Below are 21,815 nucleotides of genomic sequence, written 5' to 3'. Positions count from 1 at the left end.
CTACTCGGGGCAGATGATGGCAGGCACTACACTCTGAGGGGGGCAAAATAGGGGACAAAGTAGAAAAGGAACTGGTTGACTTATGACAGATCTGGGGAGAGTTGGGTAAAGACGGCCAGTTAGAGGACAGAGAAGGAAAGGCAGAGGCCATGTGATACGCCACCAAGCTCATGGGGACATGAGATGAAAAAGGAGAAAGTCATGTGGACCTCTGGCAGCCAGGGACTTAGGAGGCCTGGAGAGACTGTTCGTCAAGTAAACAGCCCGCCTTCTTATATCTCTGCTTCCTCATCTGTAGTTTGAAGCTTGTATCAAATGGCTTCTGAGCTTAAGATAATTATTTGAAGGAACAACATCACCAACCAAAAACCAAAACAAGCCCCTTTTCAGTGGAGAAACTTAAAGTATTTCGAGAGTTGCTGCATCTTGCCTTTCCATACAGACAAAAGCGTTATGCACTGCTTTCTAGAAGGTTCACCCAACACCCGCCTCTGGCTTGCCTGATCACCAAATGAAATCCTTCTGTCTACCAATGCTGGGTCAAAACAATGTTTTAGAAACTGAAGACTGAGCCAAGGGAAGGGGAAGACCGAGTTCTAGAAAAATCTCAATAAGTCAACTTGGAGTCCATCTTCAAGTTGGAAAGAGCATGCCAATAATGACCCATTTCCTGGATGAGTAAGACTTGGGCTGCGAGAGGCTGACAAAAAGAAGGAAATCACCATTGTGCTACACTGAGTTAGCTTGCGATGGAGCTAACTCTTTCAGTGCAGAAGTGTCCGGTAGCATCTCTCCCAGGGTAAGGAAATAGGCACCTATCTTTTTCTTTCTTTTTTCTTTTTTCCGGAGCTGGGGATCGAACCCAGGGCCTTGCGCTTGCTAGGCAAGCACTCTACCACTGAGCTAAATCCCCAACCCCAATAGGCACCTATCTATGTGTTAACAGATCAGCCTCTTTGAAGGCAGAGTTTTCAAAATAGACTAACTGTATCGCACAACCAAGAACAGCTCACGTTTCCGTTTTTTTGCTTGAAGTGCTGGCCCTAACTGTCAGCTCACATCTCCCTTGGGATGCAGAGTCAGGATGTGGGACATGGAACATCAGAGCCAATGAGCCACCTCTGAGAAGTTCAGAGGCAAGGTAGGAAGGGGTAGGGGAGGGGAAAAAACCCAACCAGCATCCCACTGTGATGTCAGCCATATTTCTTCCACATGGCAAGTTTCATTTTGTTTAATTTAACAATAAACTCATTATATTAAGTCAATTCAATAGAAGCAGCAGGGGGATTTCTCCTAATTTAATCCTGGGTTTGGAGGAGCCTTGCTCAGTGCTAAAACAATGCAATCCAGAGATTAAAGGGCTTGTAGCATATTGAAGGAAGGGAATACAGTAGTGTTTCCAAAGGCAGCCTACCGGGGAATTAGGGACCTATCGGCCCACAGCTCACTTTATCCAGAGCATCTTCCAGCTGGAGATCTAATCTTCTGCAAGCAAGTCATTCCCCAGTAGCCTCCCAATGTCACCACACTGACTTTCTATAAGTCACTTGAAAACACAAGGATGTAACTGGCTAACAATCTTATCCATCATCGTGACAGGCTATAATGTGTGCACCCCTCCCCTTCCCTGAAAACAGAAAGGGTGTTTCCGGTTATTAGCCATTTTAAGAAAATGTCTCCACCTTTTAGACTAATTCTTGAGGGGTAGCAGAGGCTTTCATAACCGGATGATCTGTTTGAGATCTAGGAATTCCAAATCCACATTACACACACACACACACACACACACACACACAGAGAGAGAGAGAGAGAGAGAGAGAGAGAGAGAGAGAGAGAGAGAGAGAGAGAGACTGGTTAGAGACCAGACAATGCTTTTTGTATCCAGCTGGCAAGAAGAACAAACAAACTCATTAATTAGGGTCCCGCTGGTGCTGTATTGAGGATCTATGAATACAGGTTTCCTCTAGGACTACAGCTGGGAGAGGCAGACTTTTGAAACTCAGAGACATCCTAGATTCATATCTGCCTCCTTTAAATGCTTACTAGGGGCCTGGTGACCATGTATATCCATGAGAGGCAGACAAATATTCATTTAACTGACCAGTCACTTTTTCAAGTTCCTGGACTCTCTGTGTCTCTGTCTCTGTCTCTGTCTCTGTCTCTGTCTCTGTCTCTCTCCCTCTCTCTCTCTCTTTGTCTTTCTCTGTCTCTCTTGCTCTTTCTGTCTATCTTTCTCTCCCTGAGAAGTCTATTCCCTTCATCAAAAAAATAAAATTTAGGATAAAGACAATTGTTAGGAGGAAAACACTGTCACACATTAAGGATCCCAGAGTAAAGAGATCTCAAGCAAGATGGGGATTCAACTCTGCAAGGAGAAAAAAAATCCTCTTTGACCTCTGAGTTGGCAAAGGAGACATTCTTTACTCCTTGGTACACATTTTATTTCATTATTAATAGAATTTACTTCTTGCCCTAGAAGTATGTAATGGGGGAGGGAGCAGAGAAACACAGACACAGAGAAAGACAGACAGAGACATAAACACAGAGAGACACAAAGAGAGATAGAGACAGAAACAGAGCAAAAGGCCACATATCTATCACACAAATAATAGAAAAGAGTGTCTAATATTACTAGAGTCCTTATGCTTAAGACAGAGCCTCATCTTTCCCCTCTAAAAATAATCCTGTGACCTTTTGCATTCTCTAGGCCATATGTATTTTGGCAACGTCCAGAATCCCAAGACACATCAGGTAGAGTGAGGGCTGAGGGTTGTCTGGTCCAGGTCTCTGGAGCTAAGAAGTACACCTGTCAGAGAAGCAGCAGGCAGATTCAAAGAGAAGAGTCCACGGGGACCTGGATGGAGGGCACACCGTGCCCCACTGTCTCTGTCAGTTGCTGGTTAAACTCTAGGCATGCACTAGGAAGGAAAGCAGAACTGGAGCATTAGGCCTTCTACCACAGAGCAACATGGAGACAGACAGCGGACAGAGAGCAAATAACACAGTAACATAGGAAGGAAACAACCGTGCGCACCGCACTGCTAGCTTTTGTTTAATCTAAAGAAATAAAGGGTATCAAATATCACCTACAATCAAAGAAATGCAAACTAAGGGGCCTTAAACTCTTTAAAATATAGCCAATTAGCAAAGAGGAAAAAGGAAGATGAGGCCACTGTTGACGAGGGCTTATGCAAACTGACACTTCCTGTCTGCTCAGAGTTGGAATATAAATTGATAACCTTTCTGGAATTGAGGTGGGCAGAGTGTTGTGGATGCTGTGACTGTGCACTGTGCTGCCCCGATGTCACGGGTGGCAGCTTATCCAGCAGTCAGGCGTTTGCAGTAGATGTCCCTCACAGCAGTGTAGCAAGTTGTCAGAAGCCACCCCACACAGGAAGACCCTCCACCACGCCCCAGTCGGGACAATTGTTTAGCGTTGTTGTGATGCACACACTTAAGGAAATTAAACCCCTTGCTTATAGCAGTGTGGGAGATGGGGTGGGGAGTGTGTCCAAAATTAAATTCAAGAGAGATCTATATTTATGTTAGAAGTAAATTCAGGGTCACAAAGAAAGAGGCCACCACTCCAATCAATTAACATGTCTGGATAAGACCCAATGTCACTTACAATCGGAATGGTATACTGCTCACAAAAGAAGAGGACCAAGAAATGGGGGATATGGTGAGGGACAGGGCAGAATTGGACGACAACATTTGTTGTTTTTTTTTATTCCGAACAAGTGATGACTGTGTCTTTTGCTTATTGTCTGGGGTTCTGACCACTGTCGTTTTCAATTAACTGCTTTTAATAGAATCAGACCAGAAGAAATGAATGGAATAGGAAAAACATTGGCCAGTTAAGTTGCTTAAATTCCCAGACAGCAGCACAATGATTTTATAAGGTAGGGGAGATTAAAAAAAAAAACAAAAACTTTGGAGTTCCTTGTCCTAAACAAAAGTTTTGCAGTGTTTGGCAGAAAAGACTAACATGTAATATTTTTTACATTTATATATCTATATGTATCTATACCATCTACATATGTCCAATATGTTCAAATTACCACATTTAATCCAACAACCCCATAGTATAACACACTCACACACACACGCACACACACACACACACACACACACGTACACGCACCCGCACACGCAGAGAGAGAGAGAAAGAGACAGCTTTTACAAAGAAATTAGAAAGTAAGAAAATGAATAATTAAACCCAGGTCTGCACTGGTCTAATCCACAGGACTCGACTTCCAACCACGCATTTATGTATATTTGAATATACATGTGCTTATAAATGTATAGTCTCTAAAATATCCAACAAGCTCTTTGGTAAGCTTAAAGATTTGTATTTATCGACATGTGATTTTTATGTGAAGGTGTTATTTCTTTTGTGATTTAAGAGGGGAAATACAATTACCTTCTTTAGATTGGCTGTGATTGTCTTCTCACTTGTTGAGATGCATAAAGGATCACAAAGAAGAAGGAGGCAACTAGTGGACATATTTTACTGGCTTTCCAAGTCCTAACTCCAGGTCTCTGTGCATTACAACCCCTGGTCTTGGAGAAGTCTTTCTTTCCCTGTTAGAGTGGTCAGCCAAAGTCCTTTCTTGAAGTGCCTGTTCACAGAGACAAGAAAAGTATACTCCAATCCTTGCCTGCATTCACTGAAGCTCTGTTCATCAAAATGAAAGAAAGAAAGAAAGAAAGGAAGAAAGAAAGAAAGAAAGAAAGAAAGGGAGGAAGGAAGGAAGGAAGGAAGAAATCTGTCTTCACATACCTCACTGTAGTCAAGCTCTATGATAAAATTCACATTCAGAAGTGGTATGGTTCTCACGGGGATTCTGAAAGATGTGTTCATTGAAAACTAGAATCAGACTTTCTCTGACACAAAATAAATCTGACTTGGCTGGTTGATTAAATCAAGACGATAATTAGGGCACAGTTTCTATGCCCTCAATGCACTAAATCTGCAGATACATGGTTTGATGAATATGTATTTAAGGGATATGATAAAAAGCACTTTCCATAATTATGTAGCAACATTGTCAGACAGGAAAAGACTGAATGAACTGGCCAGTTAATCTGGAATTACCAATATTTGGAGTAGACACATATTATCCATACATATTGTCTCACAATGTGAGAAAGTACTAATTTTTAGTGCCATCCTCTGCTACATATGTGCAGAGGGTGATGGGGGGTCGTCTGCAGCCTGTGTATGCTCTTTGGTTGCTGGCTTAGTTGACCTCTGGGAGCTCCCAGGGGTCCAGGTTCGTTGACACTGTTGGTCTTCCTGTGGGGTTGCCATTCCCTTCAGCTTCTTCAGTTCTTCCCCTAACCCTTCCACAGCGGTTCCTAGGCTCACCCACCTCCTATTTTCCTAGTATTCCCATTCACATTATGTTATGTTAAGGTGAAGTTATTTGGGCTGGGTTCTAAGTGTTATCTCTAACCCTGGATGGAAACTGGCATTCCAAGCTACCAAAAGGAGGTACGAGGCATTATTATGTCCTAAATGAGACAGTGTACTTTTCTCTTACCCTCTCACAGCACGCACTTGCAGCCCCCTCCTGCACTATGGGGCTGGGGTTACTTGGATACTGGCGGTAAGCATGCTTCCCCTGCCACTCTGGGCTTCCCCTCTCTCTGAAGCCCCCTCTTCTTTCACCATGCAGCACCTGACAATCTCCACTACAAACTGATGGCTTTGCCTTACTCTCTTCCCTCCATTTTCTTTCCTCGGGAAGCTGCCTAGATGGACAGCGTAACTTCCCTATTGTTTTTCTCTTCGACTACAATAAAATGTCATTGGACTTCCCTCATGTCTGTTCCTAAGTTAACTAAGGAGACTAAGGTTACCGGAAGGGAGCCTCAGTTCCCCCAGAAACAGCAGGATCCCTTCATATCCAAAGCCTACCCCAAGATGGCCGGCAATTATTTGCTTTGCACACAAATTGAAAACCCTAACAATTTAGCCCCTGGCAGATCACTTCACTGGTCACCTGTAGGTTATTTTAGCACACAACTCAGAAATTCGAAGACAAAGACAACAGCACTCTAAGAGAACCCTGGTCACTCCCGTTGCATATGCAGTAGACAGTGTCTCTCACCATTTCTAGCCACAGAGGCTAAAGTTAGACTCTAATAGAACTGATATTGGACCTTTATCGATAGTAACTGGACAGCGAGTAGCTGAACTAATAGAAAAAGAACCAGATATTTCATTAAGCAGCGAGTTGTTGGTAAAATTTCTACCTCTGTATTTATTCTTTAAAGTTCATGTTTCATTCATTGTTTTGATCCACTTTGTTCTAAAAATAATTGTAATCATTTGTCAATCTGTAAGAGATTTTTTAAAAATTACCTATAGCTTAGCGTGTAGATAAGACCAATATTTACTTATTATTTTTATTGTATGTAGGGGGCATAAATGCATGTGGGGGGCTGTGTGTGAGAGTGAATGTGTGCCTGTGTGTATACATGCACACATATGTACCCGTGTGCAGTTCATAGACCAGTGTTTAGTGTCTTCCTAAGCTGCTGTCAACCTTGTTACTTTTGAGATAGCATGTTTATCTCACTAATCCCAGAATTCACCAGTTCGGATAGGCTTGCTGGTCAGAGGACTCCAGGGATGGCCTTGTCTCTGCCTTCCCACAGAAGAAGGCTTCAAATTCCCTGGAACTGGAGTCACAACCATTTGTGAGCTGCCCGATGTGAGCGCTGGGAACTGAAACCGGGCCCTTTGCAGGAACAGCGGACACTTTGAAATGCTGCACCACCTCTCCAGTCCCTTAAGGTCAAACAGTAAGTGAACATGTGTCAGGTGGCATGGAGAACGTAAAAACTCTGTTGTGGGGTAAAGCAAAGGAACAAAAGAGGAAAAATCGAACTCACTGTCCACTGTATCTCATGACTGGTTTCATCCAAGAGAAAAACATTTATCACACTGAGTGTGTGAGAGCTGAAGATGCTTAGCACAGGCTTTTTAAAGGACCACCCCCCTCCTCCTGTACCCATGGGACTTATAAGGGAGCAGATGCTGAAGGGCACAGGAATGAAAGAAAGCACAGGCTGGCTCTGGGGACAGGGCCTCGCCAGACATTATCGTGTTTTCTTGACTCCTAATATAACAGGTCTGATTACCAGAAGGGAGAGGGAAACCAACCTCTCCCTGTGATTTATAGCTACAGCCAGGGAACTTACGTAATCACTTGCAAGAAAGGACCAAACCCTATGGGAGAAATAACATGTCCCTCATCTCTACTAGACTTAGGGCCTCTGGCTGCTTTCTACATTGTTGTGTATGGGAAAAATACTCCATGTTGTCCCCAAAGCTTCCCCAGTATACCAACCCACAAATAACAGTAAAGATCTGGTCACAGATGAGGTAAAAATGAAACAGGAACATAATGTCTTTCCCTGCTGCCTCTGACCAGGGACAAATACTTGGTTCATATACTTAGAAAGACCAGAAAAAGCCAAGGCCTGCAGCTTACCAGCTCTCAGCAACTCCCTCAGATGAGTCTTGGTTTCGGCATCTCTTAAGTGGAGTTCAAAACAGACTTCCTTCCCAAGACTGCTGTGAGTGGCAAATTAGAATACGGATCTGACAGAATGTTATATGCCATGGGTGATTCATCCCTTTGAGTCCTGAAAGCTTTTCAATGCTAACACTTTTGGAAGAGGAATCTTCACAAGGTGTTCTCCGACCCACGCTCTGTCTGGATGCTTTCTTGAAGCCCATTTGGGTGAAAGGATGGGTAAGGAGAGTGGCTGCCCAATGTGACTAATGAGGAGCATTATAGAAAGGATACATGAGTCCAAAAGGGCTTAAAGTTTACAGCCCTGGCTTCACTGTATCAGAACATACTTGTCACCCCCCTACACACACACACCTCAAATGAAGACGGTGGTTTATTCCTCTGATATTAAGAAGGTAGAACCAAGTTTACTGTGTGGGGTCTTTGAGTGCTGATTGGGTTTCTATAGTCATCTGGGTAGAGGTCTGGGGACAGAATCCTGGTGCCTTTTTAAGAGGAGCAAGAAGCAGCCACACAGGGATACACACAGTCTCTACACTGGCCATGCATTCCTAGGTGCTGCTTGTGAGAGAAAGGCATCACCAGAACTGAGCAAGATGTCATTGCCATATTCTTGGGTCTCTCAAAGTGTGCCCCAGTCACTATATTTCCTTTACAGCCTCACCTTGCCTCAAATACTTTCTTAAAACAATGAAAAGCTAAGTGACGCAAGCCACAGTTCTGGGCATGGCCCTCTTCTTAAACAATCACAGGCAACTTGGTGTAGACAGTTACATCAAGACATCTCGCCTTCAGTTCATCTTTAAAACTCAGTCAAGAAAAATAAATCAAGTTTATTCACACCATAATAAATCCAAGATGAATCACTGATTTGTGACAAATGGATGGTCTTAATGAAGCTATTAATGGCAAAGAATCTGGTTGGTCCTGAAGAGATTTAGAGCTCACAAATCCAGAGCTACAATCCAAGAGGGCTTAACAGTGTCTACAGCTGATTACATAATACCCTAGTTCACCCTTGAGGGAGCACTCTGCTAGCCCCAATATTATTAACCTGGACAACTGACATGTAAAGAGGATGGTCATTCATTAAATTGCTAACTGACACCCATAGCTTTGGACATTGTTTCCCTCAGTATCAACATCGTGTTGACCCATAGGAAATAAAGACCAAGACGGGACATGGGCAGTCATGCGGATTCGGCTACAACTTTGGAGGGAACAATTGAGTCTTAAAATTCTCTGCACATGAAAATGAAAGACACAGCTAATAAAGCGCCCTGTTTCCTTTTCGTCTCTGCCCCCAGCTGCACTGCCTCATTTTAAACATATGCTTCACTGCTACTTTTTATTAAACTCAGATTTAGGCAGAGAGAAACAAGCTTGCAGCATGTGCTTTGAGTTACAGTCTAACCAGCCCCTGTTACAAAGAAAAGATGCTGGCAGGAGGAGGAGTCTAGTTTATGGAAATGCCTGGCTTTGGGGAAGAATCACTTCTGCTTGAGAGAACATGGGATGCTTTCCCATAGAGAATTTGCAGGGGGCACTGAACTGGGAATTGAATGGCATCCTGGGGAAGGTGTCTGCAAGAGGAGCCCCCTGAAGTACCATAATCACCTTCCCCAGAATATCCATCTGTACACCTCCAAGATTCTATTCTGGGCTCATAAGATTATGGTGAAATGTAGCCCCCCTGGTAATATGAGGGTGCTACGTCATGTCTATGTACAGTAAGAAGGTTCCATGGTTTTAGGATTTGAAATTATTGACTTCAAACAGGAGAAGAATTCACCCCACACCCACCACATGCTAGTTAGGTTTTTGCAGTTTTGTTTTGTTAACTTGAAACATCCTGGAGTCACCTGGGAAGGGGAAACTGCAACTGAAAAATCTCCTGGGTCAGACTGGCTTGTGAGCACGTCTATGTAAAACTGTCCTGACTGCTTGTTCATGCCGGAGGGCCCAGCCCACTGTTGGCAGCACTATCCCTTGGTCCTGAGCCATTTAAGAAAACCAGGTAAACATGACCTATGAGTCAACTAGAGAAGGGACCAGGATGATGTGTCCCTCCATGATTTCCTGCTTTTACTTCCCTCAGTGGCAGACAGCAACTTGGAAGTGTAAGCCAAACATACTGTTTCATGCCCAAGTTGCTTCTGGTCAGTGTTTTATCACAGCAACAGAAAAGCTAACTGGACACTCCTGAAAGCTCCTCTCCTTCAGCCTACACCAATAAACCCAGTGTCTAGGTCTTTTTCTGAGCCAAGGAACTACGCCCACTTATGCCACATAAATACTTTATAGGACTTTTATGATTATCTCTACACAAAATAAAGGGACCTGAAGGTCCAGGGAGGATTGTAAGCTGTATAGGGGACAGCAGGAGGACGCATTTGAACCCAGAGCACCCCTGCTCTGAGCTCAGCCTGTCTCTACTTCTGATGTCTTTGTTTTGAATTTCTCCTCAGATCATCTCTGTCCGCTTTCACGTTAGCTTCCACCACCCTTCTTTATGGCATCTACCATCCTCGTCATCTGTTTTTCTTTTCTTTTAGATCCTAACAGGTTTTAATTACTTTTCTGTTGCTGTGATAAAATACCATGACCGAAGTAACTTATTTTTTTTAAAACAAGTATTTAATTGGGCTTATGGTCCCAGAGGACTAGAGGCCAGGAGGAGGGAGTGACGATAAGGAGGCAGAGACAGCTGAGAGCTCACATCTGGATCCACACACGGGAAGCAGAGAGCACCTAAGGGAAGGCACGAGTCACCCAACCCCAGAGACACAGCTCCTCCAACAAAGCCATATTTCCCAGTGTTTCCCAAATAGTGAAAGGTCCCAACTAGGGAACGAGAATTCAAACCTACGCGCTTATAGCAGCTATTCTCATTCAAGTCACTGCCAGGTATCAACGTTTCTGGGTTCTAAGATGAGGGCTCGGATTTGAAAAAGGATTCCAATACTTGCATGAAACCCAACAATGTTGAGAACCACAGACTCTTCACATTAGCTCTCTGTTTTCTCAATTTATTTTTCTATTGTCTATTTTTCAATGCATGTGTATATCTGTGTGTGGGTATGTGCACGTGAGTGCAGGTGACCACAGAACTCTGAGGCATCAGATCTCCTGGAGCCGGAGTTACAGGCGGTTGCGAGCTGCCTCCTGTGGATGCTGGGAACTGAACTCAAGTCCTTGGCCAGAGCAGCCAATGCTCTAAACAGCTGAGCTACCACACCAGTCTTGTAATCTTTCCAAGTACATGCAACTGCATACACCTGAGTTACTTCAGGTATGCATTTGGAGTCTGAAATAAAAGCATAAATTGAAAGAGAAGAGAGTGGCATTTCCTCTAAATTCCTCAAGGACAGACTAGGGAAAACTTTCTTCAACTGAATGTCTGTCTGATAAAGGATACTTGAAGAAGAAGAAGAAGAAGAAGAAGAAGAAGAAGAAGAAGAAGAAGAAGAAGAAGAAGAAGAAGAAGAGGAGGAGGAGGAGGAGGAGGAGGAGGAGGAGGAGGAGGAGGAGGAGGAGGAGGAGAAGGAGAAGGAGGGGGAGGAGGAGGAGAAGGAGGGGGAGGAGGAACAGGAAGAAGAAGAAGAAGTGGAAGAGGAGGAGGAGGAGGAAGATGAGGAGGAGGAGGAAGAGGAGGAGGAGGGAGAGGAGGAAGAGGAGGAGGAAGATGAAGAGGAGGAGGGGAGGAGGAGGAGGATGAAGAGGAGGAGGATGAAGAGGAGGAGGATGAAGAGGAGGAATATGAAGAGGAGGAGGGGGAGGAGGAGGAGAAGGAGGAGGAACAGGAAGAGGAAGAAGAAGTGGAAGAGGAGGAGGAGGAGGGAGAGGAGGAAGAGGAGGAGGAAGATGAAGAGGAGGATGAAGAGGAGGAGGGGGAGGAGGGGGGGATGAAGAGGAGGAGGATGAAGAAGAGGAGGGGGAGGAGGAGGAGGGGGATGAAGAGGAGGAGGGGGAGGAGGAGGAGGAGGAGGAAATAGCTACTTCACCTATTACGGACACTGGACCACTCTGGCCGTTGCTGAGAAGCAGGCTCAGGAACATTCTAATTTATAGGTTTGAACCCCAATCAGCCCAGGCTTGACCATGTTTGTTACAGTGCCCACTTAGAGCTTCCATGGATAAACAGAGGCAAACGCTCTTCATCCACAGTTCAGCTCATGGAGCCTCATGAAGAATGGCACACCCACTTGCAGGGAGCCTGCCCTGTTTTCTCCAGGTCTCACCTCAGCATCCACCTCTATCAGGAGGAACCTAGGAAGCTTATTGCATGGTGTGACGGTTTGGATATAAAATGGAACCCCAAAGGCTGTGTGCTAGAGGCCTCAGCTAGGTCCAGTTATTGAGAGGGAATGGGAACATCGGGGCTCAGAATTGGTCATGGGATGAATTCACTGATGGGTTTGTGCACTAATGGGAGGGTAGGGCCTAGCTGGAAGAAATATGTCACTAAAGGCTTGCCTTTGCGGAGCACATCCTGTGCAAGGCCCTTTCCTACCTCTCTGCTTCCTGACTGTGAGGAAGGGAACAGTTTTGAGTCACCATGCCCATCTACCATGATCGGTCTCATAGCAGGCTCAGAAACTATAAAGCCAGCCATCACAAATGGACACCTCTGCAACCAAATAAGCTTTTCCTTTTTAAAGTGGCCTTTTCTCTTAGGTATTTTGACAGAGGGATGAAAAACCAAGTGAACACATAGAGAAGACGCGCACCTGTCCAACCACCCAGGGATCCCAGAGATGCCCAAGAAGGGGGCCCTTCACTCACACCTCCCAGAAAGCCCGGCTCTGATGAGCCATCTCAGCAACTCTTACTGTGAGCCTCTAAGCCTCAATGTCCCCACCTCTTATGTCTGATCAGGGTACTTTACTCACGGATTGTTTGAAGGATGATGTTTGTTTTGTGTTTGGAAGGGGGAACCGCTGGCCAAGGATCTTCAGTATCCAGCTGGCTGGCAGACATGTAGGGTCTGGGGTTCACACTGTAGGATGCGGGGAGGGGATCTCCATTCAAGGGTCCATACTGGAGGTCATTTCCCAGATACTGAAGTATCTATTGCATGAATTCAAAGGCTGTGGCAGTCCACGAATAGACGGCTTTGCACAGGGACTGTGCTCCTGGGGGCGGGCTCCGTGTGGGTGCTCAGCCTCGCCAGGCTCAGCAGGAGCCACAGCAAGAATGTGAACAAGAAGATGGCTCTGTGCATGCAGTGAACTTAGCTGACAATATTAATTTCCCCCACCTGTTCCTATGGAACACTCCAATTATACAACGTCTGCTTATAGCCTTCCGCCCTACCCTGCAGGCCCCACAAACACTAAGTTGTTCCTCCAGCCGTTTTAGCTTTTCTACCCCAGCCTTTGCTCAGCTCCAATGAGGTAAGTGTACGAATGAACTAGTAAACTACTTTCTACATTCCCTCCAAGGACAGAAACACCGTCCTCCATATGAAATCAACTTGTCTCCAAAAGATAACCTAATAATAGAAAATTCAGATTCACAAATATATGTTTTTCTTCTTTCCTCTTCTTCTCCTTTCCCTCTCCCCTTTTTGCTTGCCTTCTTGTTTTCTGTGGTGGAAACTAAACTCAAGGCCTCACACATACCAGAGAATCGCTCTGGATGGGAGTAGTGTCCCCCCAGTCCTTGAATGTTTTGGACAACACGCCCTTTCTCAAATGCCATGTAGACACCATTTAGTACATCAGGTTGCTGTCAAATCTCTTGATTCACAGGCTCCAAATTTAATTCCCCCCATAAGCCACTGACAGTCTCGTGAGATGATAAACTATACTGAAATCTCTATGGCAATACAAGCTGAGCTGAGGGTATCGAGCAACACAGCTTGACCCAGAGAAGGAAGAGTCTAGTCCTAGAGCCCATTGCTAGACAAGCCGAGTCACTTTTCTGACCTCTACTTCCCTCACCTATGTCATAGGGATTTATTTGCCTTCAATTTCACAGGCGTGAAAAATACATGCTTATGATTTCATGTGTAGATTTTACATATAAAAAGTACCTATGAATATCTTCCTTCATATTTCGGTGTTCATAATAACTTCATGTTTGGCCCATGATCTGTGAGCCACATCTGGCTTGTCACTCCTTTTAATAAATAAAGTTTTATTGGGTAACAGTTGTACTTAGCTGCTTTGGAGCCAGCTCTGGCAGCTTCTGTGACTTAGGACAGCACAGTGGAGTGACAGAGAGTATGTGGCCCGCCAAGCTAAACACATTTAACTCTCTAGCTCTTTACAGAAATGCTTTGCGGACTCCTGCCCCCCATGATGGTGTGAGAAACCAAGATGCCTGACCTGGAAATGCTCTGTACACTGCAAATATTTGTGTAAAATGTAAATCTTCTTTATTGGCTTAAGCTGTTTCTAGGCCATGAGTCCTTCCCTCAGCCTATAGCTGCACTCCTTCTGGCTAAATACTCCCAAACACCTTGAGCTTTCCCTAAGAAACCTGGTTTGACTTTCTCAGCTTCCTTTTTTGCTGCTCTTTGAACTTGTTTCAGTTTCTCCTAATCATTGTTTTCTTTTAAATCGCAATTAATGTATAGCGCACCAAAAGCATTGTCACTTCTCATTCTTGAGCAAAAATCAGAGTTAATACACTCAGGAACTTTTTAACGCACGGCTCTATATTAAGGACTCTATAATGAATCGTTCTCGGTCAAGTGGAAAGAGCACGGTATGAAGCTAAGTCACTGACTAACGGAACACTTGAGAGAGTTATTTTACTGACCTGCACCACCACTTCCACATCTAGAAAGTGAGAAAACAAACGGCACAGAGCTGGCTAGATGGTTCCTGCAGGTGACAGCAGGGTAGCTGCGAGCTAACGGGGGCAAGATGCTTGGCTTGCTCCCTTGTTCCTAGCAGGTCCTCCAGTCACCAGTGCAGGTTCCTCGTGTCAACAAGCAAGAGGCTTTCTTGCCACCCAGTGTCTGGCAAGTGCACTCTGTGAGGTCACCCAGTGGACATCACATCCTACCTTCCATTTGTCCTCATTGCACTTCAGCTTTGCTGCTGATATATTGAGGTCACGTTGGCTTCTATTCCTGTCTTCTTAGGACCTTAGAATTTATGCCTTTCCAAATCTGTATTCTGTGAACCTCATTTCCAACGGATGAGAGGAGAATAGGAAACACAGGTTAACTAGGGTCATAGGTCCAGCTGTTTAAGGCAAAATTAAGTGCGGATTAGACACACTTATTCTAAGCCCCGATATGATGAAATACTTCAGCTACAAGCACCAAGCAGGGAGCAAGTTCCGTTTTCTGATCCATTTTTCACTTCACATGGCTGGCACAGACCGGGCCAAGAGGCTAGGAAGACAAATGGGCAGCCACCATCAAGAGTGTGGTTAGTGAAAGGGGAAAGGGACTTTTCTCCCCAGAAAGATCTCAGGGAGTTTTCAACACTCCTGCCTTAGCAAGGTTTGTTCTGAGGTGGTTTTTAGTCAGTGATGTTTTAATCTGTTAAAAGCCTCATTTTTTTCCACCCCGATTCATTTTCTGCATCTTCTTCCGGCATCTGCTTCTCAGCCACCGCCGGATCTCCCCCATAGCCTGAAGCTCATTAAACTACTGAAAAGTAAGATGTAAGCACCCCGTTAATTACCACCGTCGAGAGAATGAGTGTGCCTATCAATAAATACGAGAGTTGCAGCAATACCTCTAAAGAGTGGACTTGCCAGGCCCGGGTGTTGGAAGCTTCCCCACCTGAGACTGATCTCAGTCTCCAAAGACAAGGAAACCCTGCTGACAGATTCTATTTTAATCCAAGGATTTGGGGAGGGACTTTCCTACTAGGCAAGGATTAGTTCTTGTTGCTGTTGTTTTAATCCTTCCTGTCTTGCAGTTTGGAAAACCAGTTACAAATTCACATCAAACTGTAAAATGCCTTAATCAGCATTGTGGAAAAGCATTTAAAATGCACTGGTAAGGCTGCACTCGGAAGTCGAGATATTCAGCCAAAAACATTTTAAGTAAAGAAACTTTAGTTACATTGGAATGGGCAGAGCAGAATATTTGGGAAGCACAGCCCCAACCCCCCACCCCAAGGGCCTGTTTCTAGTACAATACATAACAGTTTCTGAGAACAATGGAGAAACCAGGGGAGAGTGGGAAAGGACCTCAATCGTGCCATCTCACAAGTAGGGACTTCTGGGGGCTGAAATGTTAGGTTGGACAAAGGGACTGTAGACTGAATACAAGAGCCAACCTGAGCTCAACTCTCTCCCTTTCTCTTATTAGCATCCTAAGTAGGAGTTGCTTAACTCCTTTGGGTCTCAGGGTCTCCTCTCTACCATGGCACTGAACTTAACCTGGTTCTGCACGTATAAGAAGAAGTCACATACACAAAGCCCGAGCTGCTGCTGTGCTATTGAAGACATCCCTCTGGTTCTTATGGTTAATGTCTCTGCTGTCCTTATGGAAACTCATTACTTACGTCACTATGGAAGAGCGGTCTCCTAGGGCATGCCAACACAGGCTTCCATGGCCTATCAGCCTCAGGAAATAGCAAGATGTGACTCTTTGCACTGCGGACCTCCAAGAGGAGGCAGAAGTGTGTCATGACTCCCAGACCTGTTTGGTTAGGATTATTTGCAAGGAAGGAGTGTGTTCTCCAAAACGAACAGTGGGTTCCATGATTAGTAGTGTCTACTCCTCACTGGCAGGCTCGCTGTATCCAGGTGCTTATGAGCAATGCCTAGAAAGGTTGTCTAAAGGTTTGGGAGCCACAAAGGGTAAAGAATAGAAGAGGGTAACAAGATGGCAGACAGTCACGGAGTAGGTTAAAACCTAAGAACATCCTGGAAAACCCAGAGTGCAAAGCAGGAAGCAGCTCTTTTTGAGGGGATGAGGGGCTGGGATAATCCCCAGGTGAATGTTCAATTTTAAAGGAAAATGGCCCAGATAAGCCCGAGACTCATTAAAGGAGACCTGGAAATAAGGTTGCCCCACATAGACTCATCTGAAGACGCATGAATGAATAAGGACATGAATGAAGGCTTTGATGGCAAGGTTAGCCCCTCTTCTGTGAAACATGTCACTAACTTCCACTACGATTGCCACTGGCTTATTATTGTGGCTAAAACTGCAAAGAGCATCAATAAAAACATCAGTCAGGCCCTTCTCTCCCAAGCTGAATACATCACATAATTCAGACTTTTTCCAATTACTGTCTTCTTATTTGTTGATTTAACCTTAAGTGCCCCGCGGGAACAAGTCAGTTATACACACGGGCAATGCCACAGAACATAGGGCACATTTGGAGTCGTTGTGGACTATTGCATGCCTTTTCGAAATACTTTGCTGCCCGTGGTATCGAGTGAAAGTGGTTGTTGTAAAAGAGGCACGGCTAACTTTTTATGTAAATGAGATGCAAATGTATGCAACGGTATCTTTAATGCAGATGTAGCAGAAAGTATTAAGATATGCTGAGAACCTAATTAGGTCCTACATCAAAAACTATATATAAACTTGACTCCACTGTCTCAAGAACACAAATTGAGTCGAGAAATCCCAGTTTGCAAGCTTAAAAAAAAAAAAAAGGCAGTACATATATATTTTAAATCACGGTTGGCTCCTTTATTCTCCTTTCTCTAGGACTGAGCACTTAAAAGGATGAGCTTGGACAGATATTGCAGCTCAGGGGAGCAGCGGTAGGTGGGAAAGGAACACGTTTCTTTCTAGCAAAAACCAGGAAGCAAGAAAAGAAGATCAGCTACAAGTCCCCACCTCCCACCATGACCCCCGCCCCCACAAAAACGAAAAAGGAAAACAAAGCTGTCTTGGGTTTTCTGACTTCATATTAAAAGTGACAACTTGCCAGAAAGCATATTTTTGCATTGATTTCCATTCCCAACCTTCCTGGAGACAAACATATGTCCCTTCTTTTTCTAACCGGTGTTCCAGCAAAGCTTTACCATGAAATCCAGCTTCAGTCTGGCTCCGGAGTAAGTGAGTTCGTGGGTTATGTCACCCAAGGAGCAAAGGGGTTTCAAGGCAAATAAACAGTGTAGACGCTATGGAAGCGCGTCATGTTCAGACCTATCTGAGAGAAGAGGTTCCCTTTAAGAATGAACAAGCACTGCTTCTCCAGAAAACTGGTCAAAAAATTCGAATAAATGCCTTCACTACTTATTCAAAAGTTCAAATACCTGCCTTTGCTATTTATGACCTGTGGCCCCCATAGAACTCTGCGTGCGGTCATTTATTAGCCCATTATTTTCGTGCTAAAATACGACGGAGCAGAAAACCGATCAAGTTGACTCTAATCCAGGTGCTCACTCACTCAGGGGGACCTTGACCTGGCACTCCTCAGTGAAGGACAGGACGTTTCAAGCCAGGAGAGTCAGGGGGCTGGCTCACTTTGGTTCTAGCTGGGATCTACAGCAGCTGAGACAGCTGGAGGGCAAGCATTGGGTGAGCTTGTGGGATGCCTTTCCCCTCTTAGCATTCAGGATTGCTTCGGGAACCAAGGGGGGGAACAAAGGAAGCAGAGACAGAAAATTACAGGAATATTGCATAATGGAAAGGAGTTGGCAGTCTCTACATCACAGGGATGGACATTTGTGTCCACTGGCAAGGATTTCCCCCACGTTTTTATACTCAGAGGTCTCTGTTCGGTGTTGGTACTGCTTGTATTCACTGTTTTTCTGTCACTGGGATAAAACACTCTGAGCAAAGCAACTTGCAGAAGAGTTGATTTCAGCCGAGGGTCCCAGAGGATTAAGAGTCTGTCCTGGCAGGGGTGGGGGAGCAGTGTGTGGTAGGTAGGCATGGGGGCAGAAGCACAGACCCTGAGATCGCTAATCTTCAAGTTCAGGTATGAAGGAAGTAGACAGAGGGAACTAGGAATGGGCAAAGGCTTCTATTCCCAGTGATAGAGCTCCTCCGGCAAAAATCTACCACCAAACCTTCCCAAACTAACTGGGGACCAAATGTTCAGATTTCAGAGACTCTGAAGGACATTTCTTTCAAATCATCACACTGCTGTTCTTTATGGTTTGAGAAGCAGGGTCTCATGTAGCCCAGGCTACCTTCTCACTTGTGACATAGCTAAGAAACCTTGAACTCCTAATCCTCCTGTCTCTGTCTTCCAAATTCTGGGACTATCAGTGGGTACTACCACATCTGGGAATATTTGCACGTACGTATATACCTGCATATATGATATATGTAGACACTGAACTCACAGCCTACATGGATATCAGTACATCTTCCCATGGGTAGTACATATGTACATGTTAAGGTATTGATCTCAGAGTAAACATACATGTATAAGGAATATGTATGTGCCTGAATGCAATGAACTTACCTATACATACAGATACAGCTGCGAACACTTGATTTGTATTTATACACATGTGCACACATCTGTGTATACCAGAACACCCGCTAAATGGACTCACCAATTAACCTGTGCTCTTTCTGAGACTAAGTAACTGAAAAAGCCAACAACAACCTCTGTGTCCAGGCTGAGGGGCTCAGCACAACAAGTTTATTGAGCTCAATTCCCCCTTGACTTTCCTTCCATCTTATCTAATACATGCTGTGAAAGGAAGGATCTTTTTTAGTTCTGCTAAGATCCCCAAATGCTCTTAACATCTCCAAAGCTCTCTAATACAAAAGGGCCTAGTGGCTGCGAGGCACGGAAGCTGCACTGGCTTCACAGCTCCCGGAACATGCCCGGTGGAATAGATTACACAGCGCGCCAGCCCAGTGCCTCTGAAATTGATATTGCCGGCATCACTCGCCCCAAATTTCTAACAGTGTCATGATAACCCCATTTGTTCTCAGGCTTTGCTGCCCAGATTTTAAAGTGACAAAAATTTCCCCATGCCTGTCCTTCATCATGCCCTTCCTTTAAAGGGGGGAAAAGTCTTCCCCTGGGCAGCTTCTCCTTCTGAGCAGTAATTCTTGGTGATGTTTGCCAGTCACTCATCAAGTACAGAGCAGATTCTGTCTGTTAACTTACAGAAGTCTGTACAATTATAAGAAACAAGACTGAGGGGCTGGAAAGGTGGCTCGGTGGGTAAACTGTATGCCGTGGAAACACAAGGACCTAAATCTGGCATCCACATAAAAACAGACTGGGCGTGAAAATGGGTAGACCTCAGGGGCTTACAGGGCAGCCAGTGTAGCTGAATGCACGAGCTCTAGGCTCATGGAGAGCCTTGTCTCAAAACTAAGGTAGAGTATGACGGAGGAAGACGTGTGATGTTGGCATCTGGCCTCTACACATATATATATATGAGTGAAAGCACTAACACACACACACACACACACACACACACACACACACACACACACACACACACAAGAAATAAGACAGACACGGCAGTTAGAGGGAAGTGGAAACTTAGTCTTGGTTCTAGATAGTTGAGTGCCACTGATAACTGGCAGAGATGCTACAGAGAGGGAAGGTTATTTCAGACAAGACTGATCTTACCAGTGCTTCTCTCAAAATAGGAGGCATTGGGTCAACTTCAAGACCCCGACAACACCATCTATAATGTTGTACACTTGTTTCTTCTCTTTCCTGCTCTCCTGAGTGCATCTTACCCTTTTGATAAAAGCAGTTTGATCACCTTTTCCAAGGGCTGTCAATCACTCTGTACCTTCATTCTCTCCCCATCATAGCTCACTCTTGATTCTTTTTCCGGTCTTCAAAGTACTCCTCTGATGTTGGCACCTAGTGTGGTCCATGTTCAACTTACAGTCTCTTGGCCTTTTTTTTCTCTCTCTCTGTCTAGCACTGCCATTTGTCTTGCTCAACCACTGAAAGAAGTGGCAACTTCTCAGAAGCCCCACGTTTGCACTCCAAGGAGCTGCTGTGTAATATCACCAGTAGTCCTCTGCAATGTGTCTGTGAAGCCAGCATTGAATACTACATTTTCCCTTCAAGTCCCCCCCAAAACTGGTATCAGAGTTCTATAACACCGATATGTCTCATTTCTTTCCCCCCTCTTTGGCTCCCTGGGATAGATGAGGCAGGCCCTAAATTTATATACCATGAATGAGGTGAGCTCTATTGAAAATAATACTGCCTATGTATGGTGACAGCCACCAAGCTTCGCCCCGCACTACAACTCAGAAGCACTTTAAGACTTTGCATTCAGAACTGTTGAGACAAAAATATTGACCAAAGGCCCTTCACTTCTTGATTCAAAGCTTCATGCTACAACAATTAGATTGTGGAGACTGCTCTAATCCATCACACACCACGGAGCCCGAGTCTTTTCCCTAAAGAATAACTCAAACCACATTAGCCACAAGCTGAGGAAGCTTCAAGGGCACCCTAGCTTGTTCTGAGGACATTTCCGATTCCCTCACCTATCTTCACAGCCTCCTGAGTAACAAACCCTTGCACTAATAAGGTCATTGGTGCCTCGTAGTTAGGATGCAATTCACTGTAAAAATCAGAAACTTACCAGCTACTGGTATAATCATCAGGCATCTCAGAACTCTGGAGGTAGGATGCTTCATTTGTTACCTGAATGACTATAAAAAAAATGAGGATCCTGAGTCATGGTAGGTCATGTCTTGGGTTCTGTCCCAAGAAAGGAGATTAGGTACTGGAGAGGTGGCTTAATAGGTGAGATTACTTGTGCCATACACATGTGGACCTGCGTTTGAATCTCCAGCACTTACAGAAGGAAAAAAAGCCAGACATGGCAACATGCATGACTATAACCCTAGGACAGTGGCAGGTGGAGACAGGATTACTGAGTTCTTCTAGTCGCTATCCTAGCTCCAGGTTCAGTAAGAGAATCTGTCACAAAATTGTCCTTTAGGTGAAAAGTGATAGAGCAGGACCTAGAAGCACAATTAATAAACACACCAGCAAACTATGTTGTGCTGGGCAATCCTGTGAACATGAACATGCTGTCTGTGGTTTAGCCCCCATAAGGGACCTGTGTATGAGTCACATGACATCATACTAGTGGAGTGGCACTATGAGGGTTGTATGTGATGTACATAGGGATGTATACAGCCCGCGGTATGTTCATTCACAGGCTACTGTGCACGGTGTAGGTAAACAACCTTAGTGTGGTAGCAACATGCTAACCTGAGGTAACCTTGGGAGCTAAGCATGGGCTTGCTTAGCTAGCATATGTGAGGAACCAGAACATCTCAGGTCTTCATTGTATCAGCTGTATTCAAATATCAAGGCAGTCCCTTGAGGTCTCTTCATCTTGGGGCAGAGCATTTCACTTCAGTTACCCCAT

General features: G+C 44.8%; 1 protein-coding gene and 1 long non-coding RNA gene across 3 annotated transcripts in view; both read right to left on the bottom strand.

The window, feature by feature from the left end:
• The window catches only part of Rora (RAR-related orphan receptor A), a 733,021-nt gene that overhangs the window by 503,545 nt on the left and 207,661 nt on the right, over positions 1-21,815 (bottom strand).
• LOC120094342 (uncharacterized) overlaps positions 1-21,815 on the bottom strand; it is a 235,481-nt gene that overhangs the window by 38,793 nt on the left and 174,873 nt on the right. Inside the window, exon 2 of the long non-coding RNA XR_005488663.2 lies at positions 1-21,815. This exon is cut by the window's left edge and continues 38,793 nt beyond it. This is a non-coding gene — a long non-coding RNA (uncharacterized LOC120094342).

The sequence above is a fragment of the Rattus norvegicus genome, chromosome 8 (assembly GCF_036323735.1).
Source record: "Rattus norvegicus strain BN/NHsdMcwi chromosome 8, GRCr8, whole genome shotgun sequence".
NCBI classification, from domain to species: domain Eukaryota; kingdom Metazoa; phylum Chordata; class Mammalia; order Rodentia; family Muridae; genus Rattus; species Rattus norvegicus.
The sequence above is the reverse complement of the archived record's forward strand: the minus strand, read 5'-3'. Positions and strand labels throughout refer to the sequence as shown.